Here is an 18,361-nt window from a genome sequence, read left to right on the forward strand (position 1 = left end):
ATAACGGCCCAAAGCATACGGCTCTAAATACAAGCTATGGCTCCTGTACTATACCCCAAAACAACATAACACTCCTCCTCAGAGCCCAGACGTTAATCCCATTGAACACTTTTGGAAAGTACTGGAAAATACCATCAGGAGAAGACACGTTTCTAACAAGAGACACCTAAAAGAAGCACTTAAAGACGAATGGGACAAAATTCCAGCCTCTCTGACAGTAAAATTGATCAAGACGATGCCCAGACGACTACAAGCAGTAATAGTTGCAAAGGGAAACCCCATTGAATATTAAGTTTTGTAACTGAAATCAAATTTTGAGATTCAAAATAAAAATATGCGTGGACGAATACTTTTTGAAGTAGCCCTTGTATAAATTCTCCATTTTGTCAAATTTGTTATCGCTATGGATGTGTTTATTTCCTTGTCCATCAATAAAAACGACTTACCAAGGTTCGTTTCATATGGCTGGATGTTCACATTTTATGTTCCTTTCAGATATTTTTTGGCTTGGCAAGACGTTTGTTTACCGGACGTCGATGGTGTCACAAGGATATTTGGAGCTTCAAAAAAGAGGTTCTCGATTTCTCGGTCCAGACTCACCATTTTTTTTAACTATGGAAAGGCGGGTGGCCAATTTGAAAAACCCATTTTGACCGTCATTCCCAAGGACAAGGAACTTGTTCATCTGGTGATTCCAAAGGACTCAACTGCACAGGCGCAGACGTGAGATGTATACGGCTTTCGATGTTGTAAGAAGTTTGTGGTATGATATCTGATCTAGTTCTGTTGAATTATGATGAGAATTTCCACTTGAGAAACTCTAGACACTCGCCAAGTTTCATCAAGATCGTTTATTGGCAATGTTCCCTTGTCAGTTGGACAGTCCGAAGACAGTGCCAGTGGAAGACAAGCTAATGTCGAAGCAGTGCGGTGGGCAGATCACTAGAAATACCTTAGCAGCTTCCAGTACTCCAAATCTTGTCACACGCAAGTTCTTATTGCTTCCCGTGCAGGCTAAGATAAATATCAGTTTCGTGCAGATGCGGACTGATACTTCTATCAAATGGGAAGAAAGACGACTCTGCAGTGTTAGAGCATACACCTATAGTTCTCTTGCCTGCTAACAGGAATCTGTACATTAATGGCTGTTGTAGGAACTAAATAAAGTTACAGACTAGTACTGTAGACAATCTACATAACTTCCATGGGTCGTTCATGGACTAGAAAAGTAACCGGGTAAGCAGAACTACGTTGTGGGAAACTGTTTCCTAGCCAAATGTGTCTCAGTGGCTATTAGGTTAATTCTTGTTCTCCAGTGTTGACACCACGTGACTTGCTACTCGTGGCGGTGATTAGCATTTATATGCATCTGCAGGTGTCGCATAAAAACACCGCCGGGGATTTCCTAGACTCTTCCATCTTCTTCCATTGTCAGGACCAGTGGTTCCATCTTCTGCCGCGAAAATACTTGCCCTACTGTTGCTGTGCGTAAACTTGCTGTTACGTCATTATTGCTGGCAGGCTGTCAGACGCTTCAGGAAGAAATGCCCACGTCCGCCGCCCTTGCGCAACCTCTTCACTGACTCTAGCTGTCCCGCCACGTCGTGTATTCCGGTCAAGTACGTCGCTACCACCGCCTGAAAGCGCTGGCGGGCGCTCAAGCGGTGCATGTGCCACTAACGACCCTGATAACCAGCCAAGGACGATTTCGCTGCCGCTGCTTTTACTTCAGATCATCTCTCCCTCAGGGGATGATATATCCACTACAAGGCCCCAATCCAGTTTTTCACTGGGAGAACTTCCTTCAAAGCAGACATCAATAACCACATTCGTTGGAAATCAACGAGAGGTAAAATAAGCCAGATTGTCTCGCGCCCTAAGTTAAGAACAACTTCATCCACGACCTGGTCCGTCGCCATGATTCAAAGAGCAGACGCACGATGAGCTGTCGGATCTCGAAGTAGAGTTAGCAATTCCTATTCCTACTCATGCAAACCATTTTCACTCGGTAACGTACGAGATTTCACACAAATCGTTAAACAGTATCTGAGTGACCTGCCGCATTATTTACAACAGATATCCTCGTTTTTTCAGCAATACTGAAAGCATAATTATTGCAGATTAATGTCAGGAAGTAAATAATATATACACTGCTTGATTTTAAAAAAAGTGAAGCACTCGGAAACCATAGTCCGAGGTCAATGAAAGTTGGTACAACTACACACCATCGGCAGTTATGGAGTAGATCCGTAAACCTCCATAAACTCCCATGTATAAAACGGCCTCAAACGTCTGATTACTTTAGAGATTTTTTAATGTGTTAAATATTTGACATTAAGCATGTAAGTCAGAAAAAGTTTGGAAAAGGTTTGAAATTATGCTTAATGTTTGTTAAGTCGGTAAATTTTCTCATTATGAAGCACTGGATGAATGAAGTCTTAGTAGTTGCATCTATTCGGGGTGGTCCGTTGATAGTGACCGGACCAAATATCTCACGAAATAAGCATCAAACGAAAAAACTACAAAGAACGGAACTCGTCTATCTTGAAAGGAGAAATCAGATGGCGCTATGGTTGGCCCGTTAGATGGCGCTGCCATAGCTTAAACGGATATCAACTGCGTTTTTTTTTAAAATAGGAACCCCCATTTTTATTACATATTCGTGTAGTACGTAAAGAAATATGAATGTTTTAGTTGGACCACTTTTTTCGCTTTGTGATAGATGGCGCTGTAATAGTCACAATTGTATAAGTACGTGGTATCACGTAACATTCCGCCAGTGCGGACGGTATTTGATTCGTGATACATTACCCGTGTTAAAATGGACCGATTACCGATTGCGGAGAAGGTCGATATCGTGTTGATGTATGGCTATTGTGATCAAAATGCCCAACGGGCATGTGCTGTGTATGCTGCTCGGTATCCTGGACGGCATCACCCAAGTGTCCTGACCATTCGCCGTATAGTTACGGTATATAAGGAAAAAGGAAGTGTTCAGCTACCTGTGAAACAAATGATGATGCCCAATTAGGTGTTTTAGCTGCTGTCGCGGCTAATCCGCACATCAGTAGCAGACAAATTGCGCGAGAATCGGCAATCTCAAAAACGTCGGTGTTGAGAATGCTACATCAACATCGATTACACCCGTACCATATTTGTATGCGCCAGGAATTGCTTGGCGACGACTTTGAACGTCGTGTACAGTTCTGCCATTGGGCACAACAGAAATTACGGGACGATGACAGATTTTTTGCACGCGTTCTATTTAGCGACGAAGCGTCATTCACCAACAGCGGTAACGTAAACCGACATAATATGCACTATTGGGCAACGGAAAATCCACGATGGCTGCGACAAGTGGAACATCAGCGACCTTGGCGGGTTAATGTATGGTGCGGCATTATGGGAGGAAGGATAATTGGTCCCCATTTTATCGGTGGCAATATGAATGGTGCATTGTATGCTGATTTCCTGCGTAATGTTCTACCGATGTTACTACAAGATGTTTCACTGCATGACAGAATGGCGATGTACCTCCACATGATGGATGTCCGGCACATAGCTCGCGTGCGGTTGAAGCGGTATTGAATAGCATATTTCATGTCAGGTGGGCTGGTCGTCGAAGCACCATACCATGGCCCGCACGTTCACCGGATCTGACGTCCTCGGATTGCTTTCTGTGGGGACAGCTGAACGATATTTGCCATCGTCATCCACTGACAACGCCTTACAACACGCGTCAGCGCATTGTCAATACATGTGCGAACATTACGGAAGGCGAACTACTCGCTGTTGAGAGGAATGTCGTTACACGTATTGCCAAATGCATGAGGCTGACGGACATCATTTTGAGCATTTATTGCAGTAATGTGGTATTTACAGGTAATCACACTGCGTTCTCAGGAGTGATAAATTCACAAAGGTACATGTATCACATTGGAACAACCGAAATAAAATGTTGAAACGCACCTACGTTCTGTATTTTAATTTTAAAAACCTACCTGTTACCAACTGTTCGTGCAAAATTGTGAGCCATATGTTTGTGTCTATTACAGCGCCATCTGTCACAAAGCGAAAAAAGGGGTCCAACTAAAACATTCATATTTCTTTACGTACTACACGAATATGTAATAAAAAATGGGGGTTCATATTTTAAAAAACGCAGTTGATATCCGTTTGACCTATGGCAGCGCCATCTAGCGGGCCAACAATAGAGCCATCTGGTTTCCCCCTTCAAGCTAGACAAGTTTCGTTCTTTGTAGTTTTTTCGTTTGACGATTATTTCGTGAGATATTTGGCCCGGTCCCGATCAATGGACCACCTTGTATATCGTGCAATGATATAATTTTGCAGGTACATTCAGTAGTGTATGTTAATACTGTCTGCAAAGTGTGTTGGGAATAGAGTCAGTAGTAAAGAAAAACTAAATTAGGACATCATCTCTGATTCTGAAGTTCTACTGCATGAAGAGCGAAAATGTAGTAACCGATAACTTTTTTTCTTTACATCGTTTTGTGAGGCATCTGAGCGAGACAAAGTTTCGTAATTGTTTAAAATTGTGTGAAACTTTGTTGGAAGTCACTAAGTGCTCTCATTCTCATATACTGAATGAATGATGTCCTGGTATTTGTGCACCGTCAGTTACGCTGTCTCCAGAGGAACACACAGTTTCTATCTGTAATGCTTGTCTTATTGTGTTAAGCTTGTAGCATAAGAGTAGACCTCGTAATGAGTAGATGATGACAGCATGTTAAATTTTTAAATTCGGTCAACAACTACATGTAATATTGAAAATCAAATTTTTGTTGCCCCTGGAAAGGCGTTAGATAGGCAACCTGCAACTAGCTCGAGTACCGGGTTTCGTATTTTGGGATATTCGCTTTGTGATACAGAGTTGCAGTTGTCTGTGATAGATGGAATGCCAACAGAGTTCATTATTGTAATTCGTGTTTAGTGTAGTGCCCAAGCGTGCGTGGTAAGGTATATTTGGGGCGTGAACAGCGTCAGACGTTGATCACTGTGAAGGACACGGAGATGCCACGTACTAGTAAGAGACAGCGTTATCAGCACCTGACAGAGCTTGCAAGGGGCCCGATGTGGGACTCCACTTGGCCGGCTGATCGAATCGTTCGCTTCCACCATACCACGGGGATTTTGTGTACCCCGTCAGGTGGGTGTTGTGCGGGTTGACAATACCAGCCGTTGTAAAGATAGCCTCATACATGAATAAGAAATGGTGGCCTGTCAGACGAACCGTAGCCCCGTAGGTAAGTCCGTAGGTAATAAGGCCTGCATGCATTGTAAGGGATACTGGTATAGATAGCACAGTTTTGGAGCATGTTCGACACTGTCATCTGGCTTAGTCCTTGCTGATGGGTCTCCTGCCTGGTGTTGACACTGGGGTCACTGCCAAAAGTTTTCTGTCTCCACCTTCAAGTGGCTGTGGATCTCCTATCAAACGCATTTCTGTCCATAAGACCATTTTTGAGTCTTATCCTCTAATAGATAGTTTCCTACAGTTTCAGCCTCAATGTATGTGGGTGTGGCGTGTGCATGTGCGTCTGGGGGGGGGGGGGAGAATACTGGTGACTTCCTCGTGGGACAAGTCATTCTTTCAGAACGCCCCACAGGCGAGGCGTATCTACAGTTCCTGCGGGTGACTCTGCCTCCCTTGCTGGAAGACGTGTCTCTGTTAGTACGAAGCGTTCATCCACATGACTACTGTGCAATTCACAATTAAGCGTTCGCAGTGGGTTCATCGAATCACCTTTAGGTTACCCATCTATCGTTCCTCTTCCTAACTGCACACGGGAAAAACTAACACTTAAATCTTGCCGTGCTAGCTCTGATTTCTCTTATTTTGTTGTGATGATCATTTCTCCCTATTCCAACAAAATATTTTCACACCCTGAGGAGAATGTTGGTGATTGAAATTTCGTGAGAAGGTTCTGCCGCATTTGTTTTAATAACTGCCATCCCATTCATGTATTATAACCATGGCACTCTCTCCCTTATTTCGCGATAATACAACTTGAGCTGCCTTCTTTGAACTATTTCAATGTCCTCCGTCATTCTTATCTGACGCGGATCCTACACTGCACAGCAATACTTCATAAGAGGGAAGACAAACATAGTGTAAGCAGTCTCTTTAGTAGACCTGTCACTTTTTCTAAGTGATCTGCCAGTAAATCATATCTTTGGTTTACTTTCCCCACAATATTACCTATGTGACAATTCCTGTTTGAGTTATTCGTAGTTGTAACCCCTAAGTATTTAGTTGAGTTTACGGACTTTAGATTTGTATGCTTTATCGTTTAACTGATATTTAGCGGATTCTTCTCAGTTCTCGTATGAATGACTTTTCGTGATTTAGAGTCAATTCCTACACTTTACACCATGCAGATATCTTGTCTACATCATTATGCAATTCTTTTTGATAATCTTATGACATTACATAATGATAACTGACAGCATCATCCGCAAACAAGCTAAGAGGACTGCTCAATTTTTTTTTTTTTCATTTATTGAATTTCAACTCCCCCCGAAGGGGGCGGGCTGGCAGCAGCTTAGTATGCCGCTCTTCAGCCGACAGATTTTGTGACAAAGATCAAGAGAACAAATAATAAAAAAAACAGGCGATAAAATCGGAGACTTAGAGAGTAACAAGGCGAAAAGAAATCGTGGAACTTAAAACAACAACAGAGGGATGATGATGCTAAGAAAAATACATACGAAGCAGACAGGGAAAACAATAGACAATTAAAAAAAACACGGCGACAGTCTGGATTCTGTTCGCAAAGGACATAAAATTCACACCTAGCGACAGCATGGTTTCTGTTCGCAACACGAGAAAGACAAACAACACTGAATAGTCACTGGAACACTGCACTAAAAAGTGGGCAAATGTGACACCACAGTCGAGAGCAGGTGGGGGGAAACTGGACAGAAGAGGGGAAAACAAAAAAGGGGGGAAAGGAGAGGAAAAGCGAAGGGGGGAGCCGGGAAAGGAGCTGAAGGAGGATGAGGACCCATAAGAGGGGTGGGGGGCAGACGCGACAGGGAGTGGGGTAGGCAGAGGAGGGGAATACAAAAGGACTGGGGGGGAGAAGGGAGGTAGGGAGAGGTTGAGTGGGGAGAAAACAGGACGGAAGGGAGGGGGGAAGAGGGAGCCCAGGGAAAGGACAGAGGAGAGGAGGGGGATTGAGGATCAGAGTTGATAGGAAGGATAAATGGAGGGAGAGAGGGCATCATCCAGGAGGGGGAGTTGACGGAAGCCACCTTGGGAAAGGAGATGGAGGGTGGAGAGATGGAGGGTAGGGGGGACACAACAGTGAAGACGTGGCAGGGGGCGGGGATGGGAGAGGAGAGGAGCAACCAGGGGGTGAGGGGGTTCGAGACGGCGGGAGGTGTAGAGGATGCGGATATGTTCGAGGAATAGGAGCAGATGGGGGAAAGGAATGAGATCATAGAGGATCCGCGTGGGGGACGGGAGGCGGATACGGAAGGCGAGGCGGAGTGCATGACGCTCAAGGATCTGGAGGGACTGATAGAATTTGGGGGGAGCAGATATCCAGGCAGGACTGGCATAACAGAGGATGGGACGGATGAAGGATTTGTAGGTGTGGAGGATGGTAGAGGGGTGCAACCCCCATGTCCGGCCAGAGAGGAGTTTGAGGAGTCGGAGGCAGTTGTGGGCTTTGGATTGGATGGAGCGGAGATGAGGTATCCAGGTGAGGTGACGGTCAATGGTGAGGCCAAGGTAGGTGAGGGTGGGGGTGAGGCGGACAGGACGTGCACAGACAGTAAGGGAGAAATCCAGGAGCCGGAAGGAGCGAGTGGTACGACCTACGATGATTGCCTGGGTCTTGGAAGGATTGAGTTTCAGGAGCCATTGGTTACACCATGCAGCAAATAGGTCAAGGTGATTCTGGAGAAGGCGTTGGGACCGTTGGAGGGTAGGAGCGAGGGCGAGGAATGCGGTGTCATCAGCATATTGCAAGAGGTGTACTGGAGGGGGGGGGGGGTTGGGGCATATCTGCCGTGTACAGGAGGTAGAGGAGAGGGGAGAGGACAGAGCCCTGGGGCACACCGGCAGAGGGGTAGAAGGTGTGGGAAGTGGCATGATGGATGGTAACATAGGAAGGGCGGTGGGAGAGGAAGGAGGCCACCAGACGGATGTAGTTGATAGGAAGGGCGTAGGTTTGGAGTTTAAACAGGAGACCGGGATGCCAGACACGGTCGTAGGCCTTTTCGAGGTCAAGTGAGACAAAAATGGCGGAGCGACGGGAGTTAAGCTGGAGGGAGAGGAGATGAGTGAGGCGGAGGAGTTGGTCATCAGCAGAGAAGGAAGGTCGAAAGCCACATTGGGTGTTTGGGAGGAGGTGGTTTTGGTGGAGGTGGAGATGGATGCGCCGGGAAAGGATGGATTCCAAGAGCTTGCTGAACACCGATGTGAGACAGATAGGACGATAGGAAGAGGCATCAGATGGAGGCTTATTGGGTTTGGAGAACATCAGGATACGGGAGGTTTTCCACAGGTCGGGATAGAAGCCAGTGGCAAGGATGACATTGTAGAGGGTGGCAAGGAGGGAAAGGAAGGAGGGAGGGCAGTGTTTGAGGTGGCGGTAGGTAACGCAGTCGTGGCCGGGAGCAGTGTTGCATTTAGTGCGGAGTGTGAGGCTGATGTCCTGTGTAGTGATGGGAGTGTTAAGTGCAGAAGGTGGGGTGTGGCCCAAGTACTGGAAGCTAGGAGCAAGGGGAGGAACAGAGGTATTCGTACGGTCCATGACATCAGGGAAGAGGGAATAATCAAAGTGGGGATCATCTGGGATGGAAAAAACATCAGAGAGGTGGGAGGCAAAGTGGTTGGCCTTACTGAGGTTGTCAGGAAAGGGACGGTCATGAAGGAGGAGAGGGTACTGGGGGGTGGGGCGGTTCCCAGTAAGGCGGTGGAAGGCAGACCAATACTTGGAAGAGTTGATGGGGAGTGTGGTGTTGAGTCGTGTACATGTCTGGCGCCAGGCTCGGCGTTTCTTCGCAACAAGCAGGTTGCGGATGTGTCGCTGTAATTGCCGGTGGCGGGTAAGTGTATCCCGGTCACGAGTGCGGAGAAAAGAGCGGTAGAGGCGGCGGGACTCTCGAAGGAGAAGGACGGCCTGTGGAGGCAGGGCGGGGCGGTGAGGGTGGATGGCTTTGGTGGGGATATGGGTGGCGACGGCGTCAGACAATGTCTGGTGCAGGAAGGCAGCAGCGCGAGCGATGTCATCAGGAGACTGGAGGGTAAGGTCGTGGCCGTCAACCTGGGTGTGAATGGAATCCCGGTAGGCATCCCAGTTGGCACGGGAGTAATCATGGACAAGTTTAGGAGGGACGTCAGGGCGAGGAGCGTGGCGGGGATGGCGACCGTTAGAGATAGTGAGGAGGACAGGAGCATGGTCACTGCCAATGAGGTCAAGGACATCCGCGGTGATGCGCCCAAGGAGGTTCGGAGAGGCAAGGACCACATCAGGAGTGGTGTTGGATTCGGGACTGCTCAGATTGTCTCCTAAATCATTTATGTAGATCAGGAACAACAGAGGGTCTATAACACTTCCTTGGGAAACTTCAGATATTACTTCTATTTTACTCAATGACTTTCCGTCAATTATTACGAACTGTGCGGTTTCTGACAGGAAATCACTAATCCAGTCACGTAACTGAGGCGACACTCCAAAGGCACACAACTTAATTAGAAATCACTTATGAGGATCAGTGTCTACAGCCGTTTGGAAAGCTAAACATATAGAATCAATCTGCTGCCTCCTGTCGGTAGCACTCATTATTTCGTGAGAATAAAGAGCTAGTTGTGTGTCACAAGAGCGATATTTTCTTAACCGTGTTGGCTAATCACATAAAATCGTTTACTTCGAGATGATTCATAACCTTCAAGTACAGTATATGTTTCAAAATCCCACTGCAAATCGCCGTTAGTGATACTGGCCTATAATTCAGCGAATTATTCCTATTTCCTTTCTTGGGTACTGGCGTTACTTGTGCAACTTGCTAGTCTTTGGGTACGGATCTTTCTAAGAGCGAGTGCTAAGTATGGAACTATTGTATCAGCATACTCTGAAAGGAACCTGAATTGTAATGTGACTACTACATGATGGTGTAGACCACTAGTACGTAACGAAATCTGCTCCTACTGCGACGCTAAGTTTCGTCTTACAGTAGTAATTACGCCGTCACGTAGAAGACGCTCGGCAGTAACGTTTCCGACACATCCACAATGTAAACGACACAACCAGCCGCTGCGCTCCCGCATACCAGCAGCCAGGTGGACTTTCAGATGCGGGAATCATGGTGAGTGTAGGTGTTTGGCTCTATCTATGGCTACATCTTTACCGATGCCCTACAAATAATCGTAGAAGGTGCTTTTCAGTATCTGATGTACAGGGTCTCCCTAAACTTCAGGGTCAAAATTATATAACTAATCATAAACTAGAATGAGATTTTCACTCTGCAGTGGAATGTACGCTGATATGAAACTTCCTGACAGATTAAAACTGTGTGCCGGACCGAGACTCGAAGTCGGGACCTTTGCCTTTCGCGGGCAAGTGCTCTACCAACTGAGCCACCCAAGCAAGGTTCGCAGAAGAGCTTCTGTGAAGTTTGGAAGGTACGAGACGAGGTACAGGCACAATTGAAACTGAAAGGACGGGTCGTGAGTCGTGCTTGGGTAGCTCAGTTGGTAGAGCACTTGCCCGCGAAAGGCAAAGGTGCCGAGTTCGAGTCTCGGTCCGGCACACAGTTTTAATCTGTCAGGAAGTTTCAATCATAAACTACGTTCAGAAAAATAAATAATTGCCCAATATGAATATTTACGCCTTTTACAGGCTCAAAAGCTTACACCTAACAGCAGCAACTTACGCTCATGGCAGTTGTTCAATGCTATTATCTCCGCTCTCAGTGCGTACATCACCCCAACGACGCATCAAACATCTTTCGTGAAGCCATCGTACAAAATGCCGAAAATGAGTAATTCATTTACCACAACAAGCGTCGGGACTACATTATTGACTTCTATAAAACGAGGAAACACTAATAGTTACTTCGTATTGCTACATAAATCGAAACCCTCAGCCGTCCGAGATCGCCGAGCGGTTCTAGACGCTACAGTCTGAAAGCGCGCGACCGCTACGGTCGTAGGTTCGAATCCTGCCTCGGGCATGGATGGGTGTGATGTCCTTAGGTTAGTTAGGTTTATGTAGTTGTAAGTTCTAGGGGACTGATGACGTCAGTAGTTAAGTCCCATAGTGCTCAGAGCCATTTGAACCATTTGAATCGAAACACACATAAATTTACCTAAATTACACTGTACTTTTCCATTCCTTTAAGTTAACATAGCATTAGGCAATGTCAAAAGTAAGAAACAAGCAGAAATCGTGCACTGTTAAACATATAAAACTCTTCCTTGTAAATCTCATACCGGTGCAACAGACTCCCACAAAGCTCAGTTATTAACTAAAGTCAATCGTCCATCGCCTACCGAAGACAGTACTATCACGCTGAGTTACGTATGTATCACAAGCCCCATCGATGCTGTATTCTACAGTAAAAGCTTTGACCGTTTATATGTCAAGTCGCAGCAAATCATAAAAACCAAACTTGCACATACATTGCAATGTTTACATCCATCGAGAATAACACAACAGGAAACATTAAAACGTAGCGACCAATACGAAGATTAGGATGGTGGATCGCTAGGACGTCCAAAAGTGGGCTCAGATATGCCCCTCGACTCTCTTAGAGCAGAGGAAGAACCTATATCCTCTAAATTTGACATCAGTCAGTTTTTTCTTCTAAATGCGTTGCATTCATGCTGTATGTAACATTTCGCACCGAACGCTGTCCATTCTTAAGGTTCGTTCATATCTGTGCGCCTTGCGGCTAGTCGCTGTGCGACTATAGCGTGCCCTGCATGGAGGCAGAGGCGCCCACTGTGAGCACAGGTGTAAACGAAATTACTAGCACGCACATGTTAAGGAAAAGGCACGTGTTTACAAGCGTAGTCGCACGGCAACTATCAGCATCGCGTACAGGTGCAAACGTGCCTTTAAGATGCATCCAAGCAAGACCAACGTTCTGTTACGCATGTCCAAAGAAAGTTTGCAAGTGAGAATTATTCTGAATTACGATGTAAAGTTTCTTTGGACATGGAAACTTTGAATCGTAATTCAGAATAACACTGGCACTGCAAAATCGTATTTATCCGCCGGCACTGAGCAAGGACTCTCAAGTAAAATGTCTCACGTGTACGCTAATATGCATAATGGATGAGTACAGGTTGTAGTCGCATGGTTGACGACATATGGAACTTTGGGTCTGGCCGCACACGTATAGCCAAATGGTATAAGTCGTGGACTCGCCGCCGAACCGGATTATCGGGAAGCCTGATTGACGAACTGGCCCCTCCCTCTCGAGTGGCGCCTGTTGCAGTAGCCCATATTTCTTCCTCGCTCTCACATGGCAGGACCTTTTTCATCGAATACAGTTATGTCCATGCGACTTGCGTAGTACCAGAAACCCCACCGCACGTGATGTTTACCGCCTAATGACGAGAAATCATACTAGGAATGTTGTGGAAAGCCGACATCCTACGATCGCATGGCCCGTGGTTTGGCGTTCTGTGCACCATATCCTCCTCGAGACCAGCGCTCGTGCAACCTGATATCTGGTCGTTAATGGGAAATACGTGACACAACTTCGTCTACATGCCAAAAAAAAATGACAGATTCGCCGCTGTGTCCACGTTGTCACACGCTTGATACGGACGAACATCGACTGATGTGTGGATCTTCTGCAGAGGTGTGAAAGCTGATTCAGAAGATGCTTGCCTTTCTTCTACGTACGGCTCCCCACGCCATTACACCGCAGTCTCTTCTGTTCCCATATGAGACATACCGGGTGATCAAAAAGTCAGTATAAATTTGAAAACTGAATAAATCACGGAATAATGTAGATAAAGAGATACAAATTGACACACATGCTTGGAATGACATGGGGTTTTATTAGAACAAAAAAAAAAAAAAAATACAAAAGTTCAAAAAATGTACGACAGATGGCGCTTCATTTGATCAGAATAGCAATAATTACCATAACAAAGTAAGACAAAGCAAAGATGATGTTCTTTACAGGTAATGCTCAATATGCCCACCATCATTCCTCAACAATAGCTGTAGTCGAGGAATAATGTTGTGAACAGCACTGTAAAGCACGTCCGGAGTTATGGTGAGGCATTGGCGTCGGATGTTATCTTTCAGCATCCCTAGAGATGTCTGTCGATCACGATACACTTGTGACTTCAGGTAACCCCAAAGCCAATAATCGCACGGACTGAGGTCTGGGGACCTGGGAGGCCAAGTATGACGAAAGTGGCGGCTGAGCACATGATCATCACCAAACGACGCGCGCAAGAGATCTTTCACGCGTCTAGCAATATGGGGTGCAGCGCCATCGTGCATGATTATCGTACGTTCCAGCACGTGTTTATCAGCCAGGCTGGGGATGATGCGATTCTGTAACATATCGGCGTACGTCTCACCCGTCACGGTAGCAGTTACAAAACCAGAATCACGCATTTCCTCGAAGAAAAGAGGTCTGGTAAGGGCAGATGTGGTAAATCCAACCCATACCGTGACTTTCTCGTCGTGCAATGGAGCTTCCACGACAGATCTAGGATTTTCGGTAGCCCAAATTCTGCAGTTGTGGGCGTTGACAGACCCTCGGAGCGTGAAATCAGCTTCGTCGGACCACAACACGTTACTCAACCAATCGTCATCTTCCGCCATCTTTTGAAACGCCCACACGCAAATGCCCTCCGCTTCACTAAATCGCCAGGTAACAGTTCATGATGCCGATGGATTTTATACGGATAGCATCGGAGGGTACGCCTCAGTGCCAACCAAACAGTAGTGTATGGAAGGTCGGTGCGACATGCGACTGCACGAGCTCTGACTTCCCCGTGCATAGACGAACCCGCTACAGTCTCCATTTCTTCCTGAACTGTCTCAGCAGCATTACGCCTTGTGCTCGGTGGGCCACTACGGGGTCCATCGTCTAAACAACCCGTGGCTTCGAACTTCGAAATCATCCTCGCCACAGCTGCATTTGTCAACGGACCTTTACCCGTTCGAATCCCCTTCCTATGGCGATAGGATCGTAACGCTGAACTAGCACATTCCCCATTGTGATAATACAGCTTCACTAAAAGCGCCTGCTGGCGCATCTGATTCTCTCTCTCATTACAGCTCCTTTTATACACGATTGTCATGCGCAGTCAGTGACGTTTTGCTGTCCAGCGCCATCTGTCGGACATTTTGTGAACTTTGTTTTTTGTTTGTTCTAATAAAACCTCGTGTAATTCCAAGCATGTGTGTCAATTTTTACCTCTCTGTCTACATTACTCCGTGGTTTATTAAGTTTTCAAATTTATACTGACTTTTTGATCATCCGGTACTTCTCACCTACGAAGACCAACGCTCTGATCTGGATAAAAGGCCTCTCGATCTCTTATTTGTTCCATGAAGGTGATAAGAGTGTTCTTGATTTTTGAACGTCCCTGCAAGATCGCTTTACTTTTCTCGTGCACCATCCGCGATAACGTCAGTACTATGCCAAAATTTTGGGTAGTGCCTTCTTCGATCCGCCTGCAGCTGGGGTGTCGCAGGTACGAGAAGGTGATTTGAGTGAGATTGTGTTACACCAGGACTCGATCCAATATATCGGCAAATCCAATATTCTTCGTGAAGACGTACCTGGAACGTGCCTGATTGCCTTGGGATTCAGTGTGCGTCTACCCACAAGCTGGCGGGACGCGGATGGCGTTTTGTCTGTTCTGGTAGGAGGGCGTTTTCTTTAAATTCTGTAATTCCTTTTTTTATTTTGTTTGTTATTGATGGTAATTACACATCATTGTTTTTTTGCCTGGAGGGCGTCCTATGTGATCTCAACAAATACATAAAAATAAATAAATAAATAAATTAGTATGATACATAATCCGAAAACAACAACAAAAAATGGTAAGGCGGCCGCTCGATATAAGTGGGAAATCCGGGATCGAGTCTCGGTCCGGCACAAATTTTCATTGTCGTCGTTCCATTCTACAGCTGATGGTTGTCCATATTCGAGATGCGAATGCATTTAGTGTACAACGTGCTGTAATTCTTTCCTTGGCTGTCGGAGGTCAAACACCCGTAGACTGGGCCGGCTTGTCTGTCAGAAACCACGTCTGTGGATGGTGCGACAGGGGGTGCTACTGCTTCACGGTAAGGCACGTCCCGAAATCGCAAATGTTTTAACGCAGAAGTTTCGCCACCTCAAGTGGTTGACACTTGAGCACCCCCGCCCTCCCACCGCCTACACTCATCTCTCTCCATGCGATTATCACGCCTTCGGTCCCTTAAAAGAGGACCTTGAAGGATCCTGTCGGACGAGGCCGTGCAGCAGTCAGTTGCGGACTTCTTCACGCACCAAAACATTGTGTTTTGCCAGACGGGTATCCTCAGCCTGGTGCGTCGGTGGGATGACTGCCTCAACGCTCAGGCGGATTTTACCTGATTCCCATACCATTTCTCGACTCTACATCCTTCGGGTTACGGTTCAAATGATCCAAATGGCTCTAAGCACTATGGGACTTAACATCTGAGGTCATCAGTCCCCTAGAACTACTTGAACCTAACTAACCTAAGGACATCACTCACATCCATGCCCGAGGCACGATTGGAACCTGCGACCTTAGCAGCAGCGCGGTTCCAGACTGAAGCGCCTAGAACCGCTAGACCACAGCGCCCGGCTTTCGAGTTATGCACTCGTAGATTCCTAATACGGTATGTTTTATTAACCTGTACTGTACATTTATTACGCAGTTCATCACGTGCTGCCCATCTCTACAGCTTCAGTTTCTTTCTTCATTTAGCGGTTCTAGGCGCTCAGTCTGGAACCGCGCGACTACTACGGTCGCAGGTTCGAATCCTGCCTCGGGCATGGATGTGTGTGATGTCCTTAGGTTAGTTAGGTTTAAGTAGTTCTAAGTTCTAGGGGACTGGTGACCACAGATGTTAAGTCCCATAGTGCTCAGAGCCATTTGAACCATTTTTTGAACCTTTCTTCATTACAACAGAACTTATTTATCAATTTACACTACTGGCCATTGAAATTGCTACCCCAAGAAGAAATGGTGATGATAAACGGGTATTCATTGGACAAATATATTATGCTAAAACTGACATGTGATTACATTTTCACGCAATTTGAGTGCATAGATCCTGAGAAATCAGTACCCAGAACAAACACCTCTGGCCGTAATAACGGCCTTAATACGCCTGGGTATTGAGTCAAACAGAGCTTGGATCGCGTGTACTGGTACAGCTGCCCATGTAGCTTCAACACGGTACTACAATTCATCAAGAGTAGTGACTGGTGTATTGTGACGAGCCATTTGCTCGGCCACCATTGGCCAGACGTTTTCAGTTGGTGAGAGATCTGGAGAATGTGCTGCCCAGGGCAGCAGTCGAACATTTTCTGTATCCAGATAGGCCCGTACAGGACCTGCAACATGCGGTCGTGCATTATACTGCTCAAATGTACGGTTTCACAGGGATCGAATGAAGGGTAGAGCCGCAGGTCGTAACACATCTGAAATGGAACGTCCACTGTTCAAAGTGCCGTCAGTGGGAACAAGGGGTGACCGAGACGTGTAACCAATGGCACCCCATACATCACGCCGGTTGATACGCCAGTATGGCGATGACGAATATACGCTTCCAATGTGCGTTCACCGCGATGTCGCCAAATACGGATGTGATCATCATGATGCTGTAAACAGAACCTGGATTCATCCGAAAAAATGTCGTTTCGCCATTCATGCATCCAGGTTCGTCGTTGAGTACACCATCGCAGGCGCTCCTGTCTGTGATGCAGCGTCAAGAGTAACCACAACCATGGTCTCCGAGCTGATAGTCCATGCTGCTGCAAACGTCGTCGAACTGTTCGTGAAGATGGTTGTTGTTTTGCAAACGTCCCCATCTGTTGACTCAGGGATCGAGACGTGGCTGCACGATCCGTTACAGCCATGCGGATATGGTGCATGTCATCTCGACTGCTAGTGATATCAGGCCGTTGGGATGCAGTAGGGCGTTCCGTATTACCCTCCTGAACCCACCGATTCCATATTCTGCTAACAGTCATTGGATGTCGACCAACGCGAGAAGCAATGTCGCGATACGATAAACCGCAATCACGACAGGCTACAATCCGACCTTTATCAAAGTCGGAAACGTGATGGTACGTATTTCTCCTCCTTACATGAGGCATCACAACAACGTTTCACCAGGCAACGCCGGTCAACTGCTGTTTGTGTATGAGAAATCGGTTGGAAACTTTCCTCATGTCAGGACGTTATAGGTGTCGCCACCGGCGTCAACCTTATGTGAATGCTCTGAAAAGCTAATCGTTTGCATATCACAGCATCTTCTTCCTGTCGATTAAATTTCACATCTGTAGCACGTCATCTTCGTGGTGTAGCAATTTTAATAGCCAGTAGTGTTTATATTCAGAGAGTTAGTTTAAAGTGATTTGCGTTACAAGACGCGAAAGTTTTGGTAATTGGAACCAAGTAAGTACATTGGGCGCTCACGGGGTACAAGGTGCAGCCCAGGGTCGCTTTCTTTCAGACATCTGGTCCGATATGAAACATGTTGCGGTCAAGATCACAAATAAGTGCCAATTGTCTGCTAACTCCATAGGGCTGCTAGATATTAGAAACAGAAGAATAGAGCAAACGCTAGGGTTGTCGCTGACGCAGTCAAAAACGTTATCCGTGTCTGAATTTGTATTTAAATAACAATAAATTGTTAGCGTTGCATTTCAATATTCATAATGTCAGATGCATACTCGATATCACTCCGTTGTGTTTGTACACTTATGTATGAGTCACATGAGCCTTTATAATCAATCATTATTCACTTGTACGTAAACACAACTATCAGATTTATCAATTATAAATGCACTTCTGTGTCGTAAGGTATAAGTATGACTGAAACCGGTTATGATTGTTATATTATTATAAATCTGATTGTGTCTGTATGTCAGTCACGTTTCCCCACAGACAGAATGTCGCTTTTAGAATGATCTGTAAAAGAACGGGCAATTTTCATTAGAAAATTCCTATAACTCTCTTGGAAAGTAAAATCTATAAATAGACTTCAGTCCCGCAATGTATCGCTCAAGTATAGATAACAATGGTAAAATTAGCAAGCACAGGGTAATATTGGCGGTGATTATTTACGCGCTTTGTCCATGAATGGAATGGGAAGTAACTCCA

At 46.0% G+C, this 18,361-nt stretch overlaps 1 protein-coding gene across 1 annotated transcript in view; it reads right to left on the minus strand.

Moving 5' to 3' along the window:
* The window catches only part of LOC126481388 (uncharacterized), a 397,340-nt gene that overhangs the window by 203,908 nt on the left and 175,071 nt on the right, over positions 1-18,361 (minus strand). The gene's annotated exons all lie outside the window — the stretch shown is intronic.

The sequence above is a fragment of the Schistocerca serialis genome, chromosome 5 (assembly GCF_023864345.2).
Source record: "Schistocerca serialis cubense isolate TAMUIC-IGC-003099 chromosome 5, iqSchSeri2.2, whole genome shotgun sequence".
Classification (NCBI taxonomy): domain Eukaryota; kingdom Metazoa; phylum Arthropoda; class Insecta; order Orthoptera; family Acrididae; genus Schistocerca; species Schistocerca serialis.